Source organism: Dermacentor silvarum, chromosome 3, assembly GCF_013339745.2.
Source record: "Dermacentor silvarum isolate Dsil-2018 chromosome 3, BIME_Dsil_1.4, whole genome shotgun sequence".
Lineage (NCBI taxonomy): Eukaryota > Metazoa > Arthropoda > Arachnida > Ixodida > Ixodidae > Dermacentor > Dermacentor silvarum.
This window is the reverse complement of record NC_051156.1, coordinates 166,274,863-166,288,644: the sequence shown is the minus strand read 5'-3', so window position 1 is coordinate 166,288,644 and position 13,782 is coordinate 166,274,863. Positions and strand designations below refer to the sequence as shown.

At 50.1% G+C, this 13,782-nt stretch overlaps 1 pseudogene; it reads left to right on the top strand.

Annotated features, from left to right (window-relative positions):
- Nucleotides 1–493: 493 nt before the first annotated feature.
- LOC119445999 (alkaline phosphatase, tissue-nonspecific isozyme-like) overlaps nt 494–13,782 on the top strand; it is an 87,243-nt pseudogene continuing 73,954 nt past the window's right edge.

The window sequence follows — 13,782 nt, the reverse complement described above, 5'->3', positions numbered from 1 at the left end:
TGCCTTGCCCGTATGACTTTGCCCGTAAATCCTCACCTCGCGCGCCTCGTTTTCCAACAAGGACAAACACGAGCGTGGAGGACGCGCTGGAGTTAAGATGTCCCGTTGCTGCCCTCGCCCGACCTGTCCTTTGTCACCCCGCTTCCTACTGTACTTTAACAACCGTATATGAGAGAGAGAGAGATACACGCGCACAGCGAGGCGAAAGGGAGAGAGACCGGGAAGGGGAGAAAGCCTGCAAGCGACGGCATAGCCTAGTTTTCTTTTTTTCCGGAGGATCTACGTGCGTACTTTCGCGAGCCGCTGGCTGCGTGCTCACAGGTCCCCGAGGCAAGGGTTCCTCCGGCGTGTGCTCGGCGCGCGCTCGCGCTCACTCACCTACGAACGCACTCTCCCTTTCCTTCTCTCGTCACCTTGCATCCCCTTTCGTTCTCTCTCTCTCCTCCGCGCGAACTGCTGCTGCTGCTGCAGGCTTCGTCGACGGCGGCGGCAACAGGCTTTTTCGCGTTGCGGCGTCGACTGCGGCGAAAGGCAGCTGGCACGTGCGTCGTCGTGTGGGTGCCTGCACACTTTCGCTTCCCGACGCATCACTCACCGCGGCGTTGAGAAGCCGACGCCGCCGACACCGGGACGCCGCCCCCAACCTCCCCCAGTTGCACGTGCCAACACGCGCTCTCGGCGTGCGTTTAGAAGAGAGCCCTTATTCTCGTCAATGAAGCGACGGATGGTTCGGAGTTCGACCCCCCATCGGCGCTGCGGCGCGCGCGCGTCCTGTCACGTTGAGGTTGGTGACGAGAGTAAAAGGGTGAGTGCGTGGTCCCGTGACGAGCGCGTTGTGTGACGTCGGCTGCGCTGCAGAGAAACAGCAACTGCTCGCTTCTGACGGACGGAGCGGTGTGTGGGTGGTGCCGTTATCAAGCTCGGCGGCACTCGGATAAATTGTGGGAGCCGAAGACGGTAGAAGACAACGAGAGAGAAAGTGACCGCGGGATGAAGGTTGTCGGCGTCGTCGTGTGCTTGGCCGCCTGCGTCTACACGGCTGCGGGTTTTGGTGAGTGCTTTCTTTTTCCTTTAAGCAAGTTGGTTTTACGTCCGGACGCCCAATGTCCTACGGTGAAGCCCCCTTCACGTAAGGTCTGACTAGAGGTTTGAGTGCATCAGTACGGAGATATATTACACTTACGGGTTTGACACCGAATTATAGCGCACGAAGCGATCGCATTTATTGCTTCCCGCAGTATACTTTTCGCGCTCGGAAGTTTTTGCCGCGGAGGGGGGAAACGGAGTTGCATGCAATATACGAAGCGATCGCGTTCACGTACACCTTTCTCTCTTTCGTGCGCTTCGGAACAGCTCGGTAATCCGCAGATATATCTTCCGTGCGAATGTTTTACGACCTCCTAAATTGAATCCCCGCTATCGGGCATGCACCCGTATTTTCGTCAAACGTGTTTTCAAGTTTGTATGAGGGTGTTTAAAAGTGGAATTTTAAGCGCCAACAATGAAAAAAAGCCACGGCGGCCGCATTTCGATGTGGGCGAAATGCGAAAACACCCGTGTACTTAGATTTCGGTGCACGTTAAAGAACCCCAGGTGGTCCAAATTATTCTGGAGCCCCCCACTACGGTGTACCTCGTAACAGGTCGTGCTTTTGGCACGTAAAACCCCATAATTAAATTTGTTTAACAATGAAAAAGACTGAGCGTTTAATATGGAAAATGTGAAAAAAGATGAAAAAAGAAAGGAAGGTGCCTGAAGGTTTTCTCATACGCTAAGAACGAACAGCTCACTTTCCATGAAATAAGCAGGTTCGACCCTTTTTTCCATTATGGCTTGCAGCGCAGGCAGGATCGAGGTTGTGTGCTTCGTTTTGGTCCGCTTGCTTCTGCTATAGCAAACGAAAATACGCTTGTTTGGTGAGATTGTTCCAGTAATTGGCAGCACAGCATTTTTCATACCACGGGAAAGATTAACACACAGCCATCGAATCTGCATAGCAGCATGAGAGCTAACTTATTACAAGTCGTTTCATGGTCCCTAGAGAAGCATATCTATAACGTCGCTTAAGTGAGCTTCTAATTTCCCACCATCTCACTTCCATCGAAATGTCACCCCGGTACCGCTTTGAGCGGCGATAATTGCTGCAGACACGCATCGCTTTTGTACCGGCGCAATTCTTGTGTTGGTTAGGTATAGTGGCTATGTAGTCGTTAGGTGGTGGTGATCGCCTGCGGCGACAAACGAAGGCACGATGGTTCTCGCCTTACCGGCGCTCCCGACGGGACGCCCTTGCGACGATTCGCGAGCTCGCGCTATAACAGATAGCCAATGTTTTTTTTCGCTAATTTTCTTAGTGCTATCTAATCAGGGAAAATTTGCCGTGGTATATGTAAGTGGCACCCGACAATTGCGATAATTGAAAGCGTCAACTCACGGCGCCATCTTGCGAGTAAACCGTCTAGTGTCGCATTGAGAAGTGACCTGTCGCTGTGGCTCCGTGCATGCGACTATGACCAACAGTGGCGTTCTGATGCTGGGCGCGAGGTGTGACGTATTCGACTCCCGGTCAAGGCGGCCGCAGTTTGATTAGGGTGGAATTAAACAACACCCATTAAAGAAGGCAAATAGCTACTGGACGTCAAAGATGTTCCTGATCGCTTCCAATACAGAGTCTCGTATACTCTCGGGGTTGGACTTGGTTCGCTTCGGCGGGTTGGAGCGCGGCTTATTGGGCTTATTGTGGAAAAAAAAAAAAAAAAAAAAACGAGACAGAGCACACAGGGCAAGGAGCAGACACAACGACGCGCACTGTTGTATGTTTCTTACCCTCATCCTTAGAAAAATCACTATAAGAATTCTGTTGCTTTTCTGCTAAGGTTTTGTTGCCTTCAGTAGACTTTTGTTGGCATGCAATTGAATCTCATGCATAATTTTTGTAAGGCAATTGCAGTGGTGTCCCGTCATCGCTTAGTGTATTTTTTATTCTTTTTTGTCAGACTAAGGCCCCAGTCTTTGGTACGTTAAAATCAACCAATTTACTTGGACAATAGTTCTCTGGCACTTGACCGGGGCCGGGAAAGGCGAGGAGGGGGGGGGGGGAGGGCTTGGCAGGACACATAGACAGAAATTTTAAGAGTAAGGATGGGGGGGGGGGGGGGGTGTTAGGGAGGCACATGCGCGGCACCCCCTGGCTACACGCCACTGCCTATGTGGGCTTGACATTGAATGCGAACGGGAGATATCACATGTCACGCAGCAACACATTATATAATAAAATGAGGGAACATTAAGTCCACGTGCTACTTCGTTGTTATCACTGAAGGCATTCCTGTAACTCTCTCTGGAGCTAGTACAGCACCGATAAACCGATGCTTGTCGCTGAAACGACGGACCGGAGCGGCCATGACGCCATGATCCCGAGCGGTATCGCGAAACTGACTAAGCATATGCGACCGCTCACGCTACTGATATGGACAATAAATGCACGTGCTGCCTTTGTGCTTTGTCTAGAAATCGCTGATAGCATATCTTGGCCGAAACCGGGTCTTCCCAGTCCGTTGCTCGTTGGAACAACGTTTCGTTCTTGATGGGGCCCGCATATCGTAACCTTTCATTTCCCATTCCTTCTTTTTTTTTTTTTTTAATTGTCTGTCGCGCCGTATGACCTATTCCGGAGATAACGATGACGCGGTGGCGTCCCAAATAACTGACAAAAGGGGAAAGGAACAGAAATTTAATGAGACATTGCAACCAAGAACAGCCGTTATAGTTAAAATAATTACGGGTGGTGGTACGACGAAAAAGGAATGCAAATCTCGAAGACACGTGACCGGGAACGCCCGTTCACGTGCACCTGCTAGGATGACTGCGCTTCTGATGATTGCTTTGTTTCTATAAGCAGATTGAATCGCGGATTCAGTTTATACAGTCACATTTAGGCTGCAATATATATATATATATATATATATATATATATATCATAAATTTAGAGGTAAACGACCAGTTGTGTAGTATACTTAGGTGTCAAGTGACACCTCCAATGGCTGTAACAATTCAAAGAAACATTCACTTTTTGTCACTGTCGTTGTTTTTAATTGACGCGAGCTTGGGAAAATATGCCACCTGAGGGCTGGATATACCTCCGACAACAAGAACTTGCTTTCTTTGTTGTTGTTGTTCGACAACAAATACAGGAAGAAAAAGTGGATCGAAGACTAAAGCATCACGTAAGTCAAGCAGCGTCCCTCTCATATTTTAACGTTTCGCGGAGGCACCGCGCCCCACTTAATTTTCTAACTGATCACAAAGGAAAAAAAGAAAAACTGTATCCCTGCTTAGTGAGAGTTTCTCACTAAGCTCTGCATGGTCTAATTTTTGCTGACCGGGAAAGCCTCTAGAGAAGCGAGCTGTGGAAGCCTCTGTATAGGGCTAATGTCGCAAGCTGTCAATTTATTCGCGAGTTACTTTTTTGCCGAAGCCAACGACAGTAAACATCCCCATAGGTGCTACACCAAGTTATAGAGGCGTGTACTGTAAACCCGCAGCCAAGAGTCGCTTGGTGTCATGCCTGCATCATAGAAGAAAAAAAAAATCAGCAGCACGTTACACTTTTGTAACACGTGAAGGCGAAAACCTGCTGCACACCTGGTAACGCATTAAGTTATACGGTAGGAGGGGTCAGACTTCTTGCAAGACATAACGAGCTGAAGTAAAGGTGTGGCGCTGCAGGTTGACCTCCTCAACTTCACATGCGAGCACCTAATGCACTACCTAAAGGTTCTTTTAAATGCGAAGCATTTCTTGGCGAACTTTTGCCACTATGAGAGTATCTATCTAGCCGCCTACGTCTTGGTGCTCTCATGGTCGTTTCGTTAACTTGGTAGGTACCAAAATTGGCATAATAGGACAAGAGTGTATGACAAACGTAAACGATAGGTCATGACATAAATGTCATGACATGCGTGTCGTGTAGGTCATGAAACAGCCGCCTAGCTACGTCTTGGTGGTCTCATGGTCGTTTCGTTAACTTGGTAGGCTCACTGCTTCACATAACATCGATTCTCACATGGTGTGGGATCTACCGGCTTTTACTTCTCTCGTTCATTCTTTCGTTCTTCCTTTCTTTCCTTCCTTCGTTCTTTCTTTCGTTTCTTCATTATAATCAGCCATTTCATCTTTGCTTGCTTACGGGGGTATGAGCCATGTATGAGCCATTCCTGATGCATCACTGGACTAGACGCTACTTTTTTCGGATATGAGCCATTGCAACGACCCACTTAAGGCTTTCGTCTTAAAAAAAATCACGAAAATTAACACAGAGCTAATCATTTTCCCTTGTCTTTTTAAACAGATTTCTTTCCCCTCGCCTGAGCGCCGTTCAGGTGTCAGCGGCCGAAAAAAAAAAAAAAAAAAAAAAAAACGATCTGGCCTTGCGCGGTTGATTCCTGCCTCGTGTCAAACATGCCGCAGCCCTCGCACACATGTGCCGCAGTTGGAGAAAAAAAAATGCTACGTTTACATTCAAAAATAGCCGATGGTCCAACAGCTGTCGATATCGCGCACTGTCACCTTTACACCTACACTTCCTGTAGGTTGTAAGTGGAGCTGATTCGGCGTCCCTTCGTTCAGTTGCTACGTAGGCTGAACTTTTACGCGACTGTGCTATATAATAGGTACAACGCCGGCGAAGACGCGCAGCACTTTAGTGATTGCGAATCCATCGTTCAAGGACCAGCGTCGCGGTTTTGGTGCGGAAGCGTAGGATATCAAAAGGTGTCTGTGTGCGTCACTAATAACTCGGTAGCCGGGGCATGAAGTGACAACCGCCGTGGTCGCTTAGTGTGGCTGTCGCGGTCTGCTGCCGAGCATCAGGTGGCGGGTCCGATTGGGCAAAATGCAGGAACGCAAACATACTTAAATTTAAGTGTGCGTTAGAAACCCCAGGCGGTCAAAGTAGTTCTGAGCCCTTCACCCTTGCATGCACGTAGCCCCAGCGTTGCTCTGAGACGTTAAACCACGCGAATCAATCAATCAATCAATCAATCAATGAATTAATGAATCAACATTTGGCGACGAGCCTGTTCGAGACCCCCTTTTGTGAAACAATTACCGCTTGGCCTGTTTTTCTTTTTTTTTTTACATTTGCGGCGGGTCTTTTGATGATATAAGCTTTAAGTTTATAGGGCTATTCAGCCACTTGGAGTGTCTAAACGTGGTATTGTAGTTAGTGCGTACTTAATCTCTCCTTTTTTTTCTGCGGTAGTCTCGTGCTTTCTAGCGATCTTAGTTGGTTCAGGCTTGGTAGCGTAAGTAGGCCGCAGCGGACGCCGGTAGGAGCACTTCAAGGCAAACACGACGTGCAACGGTTACAACACAACAAGCGCCACTGCCATCCGTTGTGTCCTCTAGAAGAAACCAACCATCCGCTGCTATACGAACCGTGCTTAATAGAGCAGCAAATATTTGCCAAGGCTGCAGCTTGATATATATATATATATATATATATATATATATATATATATTGTAATGAAGAAGAGTGACCTGTGCCTCAGCAGCATCGCCACCGGCATGAGCTCGTGGTTGCTGTCCTTGGCCGAACGCTTGTGACTGCTACCCGTTCGCCTGCATCCGTTGCTATTAAACCTCTTAGCAAGTGGTGGAGTCTGCTGGGTTTCGACCACCCTGGAACTGCGGAGTCGCACTCTACCCCCCATCATGCCCGAGGACGCAAGCGGCACTCCTCCAACCCCTCCACCGGCGCCGCCCACCCTGGTTTGTGCCGGCGCCTTGCATCTGCGAGATCCCCCTATCTTCTCCGGCACAGATGAAAAAGACGTTGAAGATTGGATCTCCTCATACGAGCGAGTGAGTGCCAATAACCATTGGGACGATGCTACCAAGTTGAGAACCGTAGCATTCTATCTCTCGGACGTTGCGAAACTATGGTTTCTCAACCATGAAGGCGACCTCACTACGTGGTTGGTCTTCAAGACCATGTTTACCCAAGTTTTCGGTCGGCCAGCAGTACGAAAGCTCCGTGCAGAACACCGTTTGCGCACACGATCCCAAGAGAGCGGAGAGAATTTCACGAGCTACATTGAGGACATTCTTGACCTTTGCAAACGGGTGAACGCGTCGATGTCGGAGGAGGAGAAGATCAAACATATAATGAAGGGTATTGAGGACGACGCATTCCAAATGTTATTATCGAAGAGTCCTCGCACTGTCGTTGAAGTGATCGAATTGTGTCAGAGTTACGACGAGTTGCGCAGGCAACGGCTTCACACCAGACGTCCCCCTGCGCCCGCCGACTCTGTGTCCAGCCTTGGTGTCAGCGACGACCATGCTGCCCTGTTTCTGAAGATTCAGGAATTCGTTCGCGCAGAGGTTGCTCGCCAGCTATCTTTGATGTCTTGCGTCCCGGAACCACCACCCGCTTTGGCACCTACGATCCGCGACTTCATCCAGGAGCAAGTTTCGCAAGCCATTCCTCCAGCACGTGATCCGACGCCAGTCAATGCACCTCTCACGTACGCAGAAGCAGTTGCCCGACCTCGCCCACAAACGCTCTCGCCGCCCGCTATGCATCGACCACCGACCTTTTCGCCGCATCCTATGCCGTTACCAGATCGACAGCATTTTCCGACTTCTCAGCCACGAGTCGGAGCTTACCCCCAACAATGGCGCACCTTCGATGACCGTCCAATATGTTTTGCTTGTGGTGGTGCTGGTCATGTGGCGCGCCATTGCCGTCGTCGCATGCTTCCTTTCCCGAACATCTGGCGAGCGCCACCGTTCCCCGCTCAATTTTCATCGTCGCCTTCCAGCCTTCCTACCTCTTCATTTTGTCCTGATCGCTCACCCGCGCCTACCCGCCGCTCACCATCTCCACGTCGTCGCTCGCTTTCTCCGATGCGTCGCCGTGCCGGACCCACCGAGCAGGAAAACTGAAGGCCGCAGTTCCCGAGGCACGAACTGCGTCTACGTCGAAATGCTCAAGTCCTCGTCCCTCTCCAGCCAACGTAATTGAAGTGTATGTCGAAGGAGTCGCCGTCCTGGCACTTGTCGATACAGGAGCCGCAGTATCTGTAATTTCCGCCAAACTCTGTCGCATACTAAAAAAAGTTCTGACGCCTTTATCCGACCTCTCCCTTCGAACCGCAACCGCTGAAAACATTACGCCTCTCGCTGCATGTACTGCTCGAGTCTTCATTCAAGGAGTTCTGTATACCGTCGAATTCGTCGTCCTGCCCTCGTGTTCCCATGACATTATATTAGGCTGGGACTTCCTTGCAAATAATAACGCCGTTATTGACTGTTGCCACGCCGAACTTGAACTTTCTGCGCTTCACGATTTTGAGACAATCGACGACCACCCTTCTAGTGATAAACTTTTTGTGTCCGAAGACAATGCCGTTCCTCCGTGCTCTTCCCTGCTTGTCCCTGTGTCGTGCGCCGCTATTTCTGAGGGCACTGTTCTCTTTACGCCCTCTAAAGTGTTCCTTCGCCGCAAATGCTCTCCGCTGCCCTTTGCTCTCCTTACTCTTCGCAGTGGCGCCACGAAGATGCTCGTCGACAATCCCACGGCGTGCCCTTTACCTTTATTTCATGGCGAATGCCTAGGCCTTGTTCAGCCGGTCGACACCTTTTGCATCTTTGACGCTCCTGCGGCTTCTACTCCTACAGACCTTAGCGCACTTTCTTGTGACCCTGCGGTTGATCAGTCCCTGCGCGACGCTTTCAACCGCTCCATCGACGATGAAACGTCATCTTCACAAAGAAGCCAGCTGCTCGCTCTGCTTCAGAAGTTCCGCGCCTCTTTTGACAGCCCTGCTTCCGGTTTGGGTCGCACATCAACCGTTTTTCACCAGATAGATACCGGCAGTCATGCACCTCTACGGCAACGCCCTTATCGGGTATCCGCCTCGGAGCGCCGTGTAATTGATGACCAGGTTGATGACATGCTCAAGCGCGGGGTTGTACAGCCTTCGAACAGTCCCTGGGCGTCACCGGTCGTTCTTGTTAAGAAAAAGGATGGCTCTATTCGGTTCTGCGTCGACTACCGACGCCTGAACAAGATAACGCGCAAGGACGTTTACCCGTTACCGCGCATCGACGACGCCCTCGACTGTTTGCAGGGAGCGGAGTTCTTTTCTTCGCTGGATTTACGTTCCGGATACTGGCAAGTCCCTATGGCACCATCTGATCAGCATAAAACAGCATTTGTGACGCCTGACGGATTATATGAATTTACCGTGATGCCTTTCGGCCTGTGTAACGCTCCAGCCACTTTTGAGAGGATGATGGACAATATTTTGCGCGGCCTCAAATGGAACACATGTCTCTGCTACCTGGACGACGTCGTTGTCTTTTCCGCTGATTTCCATGCACATCTCAGCCGTCTCGAGCACGTTCTGAAATGTCTCACTGACGCGGGACTTCAACTCAACTTAAAAAAATGTCGTTTTGGTGCCCGAAAGCTCACCATTCTTGGCCATGTTGTCTCGCGAGACGGCATTCTTCCGGACCCAGCCAAGCTCCGCGCCGTCGCTGACTTTCCAAAACCGAAGAAGTTAAAGGAGCTTCGAAGTTTCGTTGGTTTATGCTCGTATTTCCGACGTTTCATTCGAAATTTCGCATCCATAATTGCACCCCTGACAGACCTTCTAAGCGGCAACAACGAACTTTCAGCTTGGTCGCCCGCCTGCGATGACGCCTTCACGAAATTACGCCGCCTGCTAACCTCGCCACCTATCCTCCGCCACTTCGACCCTGCCGCCCCCACCGAGGTCCACACCGATGCCAGCGGCGTAGGACTCGGTGCCGTACTCGCGCAACGGAAGGCGGGGTTCGATGAATATGTCGTCGCCTACGCGAGCCGAACTCTGACAAAAGCCGAGGCTAATTACTCGGTTACAGAGAAAGAGTGTTTAGCCATTATTTGGGCCCTTGGGAAATTCCGCCCTTATTTGTATGGTCACACTTTCGACGTCATCACTGACCACCACGCCCTTTGTTGGCTGTCCACCCTCAAGGACCCCTCTGGCCGACTTGCTCGCTGGGCCCTTAAGCTACAGGAGTACGACATCCGCGTTCTTTACCGTTCTGGCCGCAAACACACGGACGCTGACGCCCTTTCTCGCTCACCGGTCGCAGCTGACAACGCTTGCCTATCCGCCCTTGAGCCCGCACTTGCATCACATGCACTGCACAACATGCCGTCGGAGCAGCGCAAGGATCCCTGGATCAGTGCTCTCATCACCATCCTTTCTGATCCATCCACCTCTTCACCATCTCGCGCTCTTCGCCGCCAGGCTACCCACTTCTGCATTCGCGATGGCCTTCTTTATCGTCGTAATTACCTTTCTGACGGACGCAAGTGGCTTCTTGTGATACCCCGACATCTCCGTGACCTTATCTGCGACGCTTTCCACGCCGACCCACAGTGCGCGCATGCCGGCCTCTTCAAGACTTACGCTCGACTACGCCTCCGATTTTATTGGCGCGGCATGTATAACTACGTGCGAAAGTTCGTTCGCTCCTGTACTCAGTGCCAACGCCGAAAATTACCTCCCGGACAAGTCTACCCGTCACAACCCCTTCCCTGCCCTAGTCGTCCCTTTGATCGTGTTGGTATTGACATATACGGACCGCTACCATCCACTCCAGCAGGGAACCGCTGGATTATTGTTGCCGTGGATCACTTGACCCGTTATGCTGAAACCGCCGCTCTGCCGACTGCCACCGCCCGCGACGTTGCATCGTTTCTGTTACACCATTTCGTTCTGCGCCACGGTGCCCCTCGCGAACTTCTGAGCGATAGAGGCCGAGCCTTTCTTGCCGATGCTTTGAAGGCACTACTCGACGAATGCCGAATCATTCACCGCACAAGTACAGCGTACCATCCGCAAACTAACGGCATGACAGAACGCTTCAACCGTACTCTTGGTGATATGCTATCAATGTACGTCGCCTCTGATCATTCAAATTGGGACCAAGTTCTCCCTTTCGTCACGTATGCGTACAATACTGCGGCCCAAGCAACTACTGGATTTTCCCCGTACTTTCTCCTATATGGCCGAGAACCATCTAATACGTTCGATACAATTCTTTCATATAAACCTGATGCGTCCGAAAGTACTCCGCTGTCTGAAGCTGCTCGACATGCTGAGAGAGAGAGAGATAAAACTTTATTTTGTCCATGATGGGGTCTGGGGGCGGCGGGGGTTGGGAGACTAACCCCCCAGGCCTCCCCTTCCTCAGACGGGGCTGGTCTGCTGAGGAATGCCGCCAGCTTGCCCGCTCTTTTCCCACCGAGGACCAGTGGCAGCAGCAATCCCGTCAACCAGCCGACCGTTCTGCACCTACATTTTCCCCTGGCTCTCTGGTCTGGCTTCGGGTACCCGCTACCACACCCGGCCACTCTGCAAAACTTGTCGCGAAATACCTCGGACCCTACCGCGTTCTGGAGCAAACGTCATCCGTCAATTACCTCGTGGAGCCCCTCAAGCCACCGACAGACCTGCGCAATCGCGGCCGCGAACTTGTCCACGTCTGTCGCATTAAGCCGTACTACGACCCACTAGTAGTGTCTTCGCCTCAAGCCGCCAGGATGGCGCCTTTTTCGGCGGAGGGCGATTGTAATGAAGAAGAGTGACCTGTGCCTCAGCAGCATCGCCACCGGCATGAGCTCGTGGTTGCTGTCCTTGGCCGAACGCTTGTGACTGCTACCCGTTCGCCTGCATCCGTTGCTATTAAACCTCTTAGCAGTATATATATATATATATATATATATATATATATATATATATATATGCCAGTCTGTCACTCTTCATATAATATTCACGTTCTCGGTGTCGTTGCACATCAGGGAATGAATAGAAATGACCGGCGGCATGTTATATTAGCTGGGTACGACTATACTGTCTTCGTCCTCAGGCACTGATGCTCACATAGTCTCCTATATCAATAGTTAGTTATTAGAGCGAACTGTGGCGCTATACTGTCTATAGTACGCATCGATACTAAGCCCGGGTTAATAAACCCTGGTTAGTGCATGAATTTGCCTAAACGTCGTCCTTCTGGCTTTAGACGGCTTTGTGAATTTGAAAAAAAGCGGTAATTTTTAACTATATGTTAAATTGTAAATACGGTAAATTTTAAATATATTGCGTTATGAGTGCAACTTCGAGCCAGTCCTTTTCTATGTAACGACTTATCAATCCGTCAATAAATGCGACAATTCGCAATTAGCACACATATGAACAGAGACAAATAGTTTTGCGGCGTTTAAAAAACTCTTAAGTGCATGAAAATTTAAAAAAAAATTATAAAGCGTATAGTAAACAAAGCTGCAAGAACGTCTGAAGCCACAAACACGAAGAGGTAACTAAATCCACGTACCATCGGTAGGGTGGCTAGAATGAACTATAGGTAGCCACCTTAACATCACCAAACCGTCAATCAATCTAGCCACCCTATGCCATAATTCTCGCGACTGTGGCTGAACTATCGCACCGTCAGAATTACCTCTAATAATTACTATTGCAGGAAACTCCATGCCGAAACCGGACGTGCACCTCGTTAACGTCCCCGCATTTCCTGTCTTCTCTCTCTCTGTACGCAGAAGATGTTTGAAGAGTGAGCGTGCTTTCGAATAAAAACGAAGAGCGGATCACGTGTGACCTGCATACGAGTAAACGAAAATGAGGTGCAACGACACGCAACTTAATCTTTGCGAAAAGCGTCAACAATCACGAATAGTGATTTGGACGAGTTGGCCGATGTTCTGTGTTTGAAAAAGCAGCGCAATGCATGCAGTGTGGCCAGAAAAACAAAGGTTTGCGTTAAATGAAGGAATTGCATTTACAAGGCACTAACTGCACTCGCCGTTTTCTTCACGGGGTGTCGTGTGTGCCGACATTGAAACTCGGTCTAGGTCAGCGCCGCTTTGGTATTTGTGCTCAATTGCTTTTCTTCCATATGATTCATCCGAGGGAGTGGGAACTGAAATAAAAGAATATATATATATATATATATATATATATATATATATTAGATTCTGTGTGTGTGTGTGTCGACTTCGTTGCATGCGCAAGAAAAGAATAAAAATTGGCAGGACGCTTTAGCTTCGCCTTTAAGAGTGGAACGCGATGGCATTGAAAGATCCCTGGTTGCTTATCAGGCTTTTTTTCGTATCTTCAAATTACAATCCGATGCTCTCACGCCTGTGGGTTGGGATTAAGTCGTACTTTACGACTTTTCTGCCGAATTTTACTTTGAGAAATTCAATTTTTGTTCACTATAGCGCCTTGCGCCACTCGAAGGGCTCGCCCGGTCCGGGTGGTTCGGGATGACGTGGTTCGGCATGGTCATTTCCGCCAACGACGCCGGCGCCGGATTTTCTGCGACACGGGGCCCTTAACACTTTCGCATTAAAAATGCAGCGGAAGCTAACGCAGCTGCAACAGAAAAAAAAAAAAAAAACTCGGCGCTGTTCGCCTCACCCGTATACCTCATAAACCTGTCCACGGGTTCATAGTCGTGCCGTTGTTAAGGGCGTCGGACACCGTTGGGACACGCCGTCGAGGAACGCGTGATTCACGCCTGCACGCATTCGCGTACAGCAGCTGACCTTGGTGCAGCTTTTGCGGGTCGCCCGTATATGCCGAAGGCGACACAGCTCGCCGATCAGTGTTTTGTTTTCAGTGAGGGGGGAAGTTCACCGCAGGCCGTGCATTTGAATACTCGCTGATGGACTTTCTTTTTCACGAAACGTGACAT